The sequence below is a fragment of the Halichoerus grypus genome, chromosome 4, assembly GCF_964656455.1.
Source record: "Halichoerus grypus chromosome 4, mHalGry1.hap1.1, whole genome shotgun sequence".
NCBI lineage: Eukaryota > Metazoa > Chordata > Mammalia > Carnivora > Phocidae > Halichoerus > Halichoerus grypus.
Window position 1 is genome coordinate 138,517,788 of NC_135715.1, and position 3,901 is coordinate 138,521,688.

The 3,901-nt window shown below is 43.3% G+C and overlaps 1 pseudogene; it reads right to left on the reverse strand.

The window, feature by feature from the left end:
* Positions 1–2,268: 2,268 nt before the first annotated feature.
* LOC118530154 (tubulin alpha-1 chain-like) lies at positions 2,269–3,622 on the reverse strand (annotated as a pseudogene).
* Between the last annotated feature and the right edge of the window lie 279 nt (positions 3,623–3,901).

A 3,901-nucleotide genomic window follows, 5' to 3' on the forward strand; every position in this document is an offset into this window, starting at 1 on the left:
AGAGGACCCAATGATATTATACTTTATTATGATGCCCCCAAATGAAAAAGGAAAAAATAACTATGGGTTACATATTTGCACGACTCTGCAAATGCAAAGTCACTATTTGACTTGAGTTGTTTAACAAATCTAGCCCAAATCAGTCCAAGTTAATCAGATACAGACCGCCAAAAACTACACAGAGTGATTTAGGAGGTGCGCTGCACAGGTCAGTCATGAGTGAATCAGAATTCTTTTGAAGAGCTAAAGCTTTAAGTTGTTAAGTGTTTAAAGTAGGAAAATTCATCTTTTTTTTTTTTTTTTGAAATTGGAAAACTGAGGTCAAGCTAGAGTGATGCTGTGCATCTTCTCAGCAGAGAATAATATTGAATTGATTTGAGGGTGGGAGTTCTTGATGATTAGTTTTCAAATAAGGATGCCATTCTCTGGAATTCTGCATTAAACACAGTTTCATCTTCACCTTGAGAAGTAGTTATTCTCATCCAGCAAAAAGCATTTCCTGTGTGGTGGTAATAACACAATGAAATTTTATCAGGTGCTTCTGTAATGTATAGTCATCAATGAATCTAACAAGGATACATTTTATAAGAAAATCAATAAGAGAAAATGATTATATTGTTGACTGGAGCCAGCATCCAGAAATGAAAAATAGAAAGGAAAATATCACTTTGCATTGGACGGGGTTTCAGTGTATATAATGTGCTGGGACCTTCTCTTCAAAGTTATTAGGTCTCTCATGAAACAACAGGCAGCAAAGGGATGAAAATACTTCAGCCCTTTTTAAATGTCAAAAACAACCTTAAAACCACTATTTCATCTCTAATCTATTGTTTGAATAAAGTGCAGTTTTCTGTCCCACTGAAATGTTTATATGTTTAAGTTGAAATGTGTTGTGAGCCATTGTTTGGAGATACTCATATTTACAAATGGAAAAAACTATTCAAATAGTGAATTGAAAAAAAAATCAATGATGGATTCTCCCAGATAGACCTCTGGAAAACATGGGAAATGAATTTTTTAAACCTCTGAGGACAGGAGATTTTGTATTTATATGTCATCTGCCCAGTGTTGTTTCTAAACAGTGGAAAGAATGAACACATGCTTGGGAAAGAACAATTGGTACACATTACAAAAAAAAATTCAAAATACTTAAGATTTTGGAGTGTACTTAATGTAATTGAAACTATCTTAAAAGCCACTTTTTAATACAATGGCTATATAATTCCATCATAATCCTCTCATTGTTCTTCCTTAAAAAAGTATATTAACTTGAAATTATAAAACTTGATAGATTGTTTTTAACAGGTGTTGTCATTAAATTTGAAATATGCATTTATTACCATAAATGCATCTGATTCTAGATTATGGATTTATTTTGATACCTTGATTCTACTTATTTTTAATTTTTTTTAGAGAGAGAGAGTGTACACGTGCGTGCGGGGGTGGGAGGGGGGGCAGTGGGAGAGGGAGAGAGAGACTCTTAAGCGGGCTCTGTGCCTGGGGCTGGAGACTGGGCTCCATCTCATGCCCTGAGATCATGACCAGAGCCGAAGTCAAGAGTCGGTCGCCTAACCAACTGAGCCACTCAGGCGCCCCTGGATTCTCTTATTTTATCCTTTTATTTTTAAAGCTTTTATAAAGGTGTATGTAGATACAATTTTTTAAAAAAGACAAATTATTTTAAAGGCTTAAAATTAAGAACAGCAGCTCCCGACAGCCTTTCTCTCCTGAGTCCTCTTCAGTGGCAACAAGTTTGAAATCTTCTAACCTATTCTAGTATTTGTGATCGTGTTTTTGAATAACAACCTTACACTGTTATTTAAATTTTTCTTTTTGACCTTTAGGTATTAACTATGAGTTTCCTATCTTTAATGATGAGGTTTGGCTTTCACACCGTTCCTCCCTGCGAACACCTTCACTCATTTTGGTTAGATCAATATTCAAAGTCTTGGACTATGTACATCTTTTTCACAGTTAAGTCTATGATGATACCAGTTCCTTTATTGTCTGTTCTGGTTATTCTCCCTAGAATCAATAACTCTCTTTCTCTTTTTCATTTGCTTTCATTTTCTGTTTTTGTTCTAGTTTATCCCCAAATCTTGGACAAAGGGGTAAGTTTTCTCTTACAACAATCAAACAAATCATGTGGTCCTTTTCTTTTTTTTTTTTCGCTTGAGACACTGATTGTATTTGTAGGGGGTTAGGGAAACAGTGGAATGAGAAATACAAAACTAGGGAGAGACCAGATGTCGCAGATGCCAGGACCCCCTAGAACTCCTTGCTCTCATCCTTGCCATCCATAGACTCTGTTCCCACTTCTTCATAATCCTTCTCCAGGGCAGCCAGGTCCTCTCGGGCCTCTGAGAACTCCCCTTCCTCCATGCCCTCGCCCACGTACCAGTGCACAAAGGTCCATTTGGCATACATCAGGTCAAACTCGTGGTCGAGGTGGGCTCAGGCCTCGGCGATGGCTGTGGTATTGTTTAGCGTGCAGACTGCCCGCTGCACCTTGGCAGGTCGCCCCCAGGCACCACTGTGGGGGGCTGGTGGTTAATGCCAACCTTGAAACCTGTGGGATACCAGTCCATAAACTGGATGGTGCGCTTGATCTTGATAGTGGCAATGGCGGCATTCACATCCTTGGGCAACACTTCTCTGTGGTAGAGCATACAGCAGGCCATGTATTTGCCATGACGGGGGTCACACTTGACCATCTGGTTGGAGGGCTCAAAGTGTGTTGGTGATCTCTGCCACCGACAGCTGCTCATGGTGGGCCTTCTCAGCTGAGACGATGGAGGAATAGGTCACCAAGGGGAAGTGGATGAGGGGGTAGGGCACCAGGTTCATCTGGAACTCTGTGAGGTCCACATTGAGGGCCCTGTCGAAGCACAGGGAGGCCGTGATGGAGGACACGATCTGGCCGATGAGCCAGTTGAGGTTGGTGTAGGTGGGGCGCTTGATGTCCAGATGTCCAGGTTGCGGTGGCAGATGTCATAGATGGCCTTGTTGTCCACCATGAAGGCATAGTCCGAGTGCTCCAGGGTGGTGTGCGTGGTCAGGATGGAGTTGTAGGGTTCCACAACTGCTGTGGATACTTGGGAGTGGAGTAGATGGCAAATTCCAACTTGGACTTCTTGCCATAGTCAACTGAAAGCTGCTCCATCAACAGGGAGGTGAAGCCTGAGCCAGTGCCACCCCCAAAGCTATGGAAGATCAGGAAACCCTGAAGCCCGGTGCACTGGCCTGCCATTTTTCGGATTCGCTCCAGCACAAGATCGATGATCTCCTTCCCCACAGTGTGGAGGCCTTGGGCATAGTAGTTGGCAGCATCTTCCTTGCCAGATATCAGCTGCTCAGGGTGGAGGAGCTGCCTATAAATGCCAGTTCTTACCCCATCTATGACAGCAGGCTCCAGGTCCACAAAGACAGCCCAGGGCACATGCTTGCCAGCCCCGGTCTCACTGAAGAAGGTGTTGAAGGAGTGATCGCTGCTGCCCAGCGCCTTGTCACTGGGCATGGTGCCACTGGGCCGGATATTGTGCTCCAAGCAGTAGAGCTCCCAGCAGGCATTGCCCATCTGCATGCCCGCCTGGCCCACATGGATGGAGATACACTCACGCATGGTTGTTCCAACAGGTGATGTTTGCGGAGGGTCGTTGACTGCAGATGCATTACGAGTCTCCAGCAACACCATGAATCCCAGATGGTCCTTTTCTAAGATAACCCCTTCCAGAAGCCCTTTTCACCTTGCTCTTGTTTAGACTGGATCCTGGCTGATGACCTACAAGCTCCGTTTGCCATTTTTGTGTAGACTCCCTTTGCCTTTTTCTCTCTGTTGGATCCCTTGTTTCCTGGATCCCAAATCTTCCTCTTGTTTTATCACCCCTTTGGGTAGTAAGCC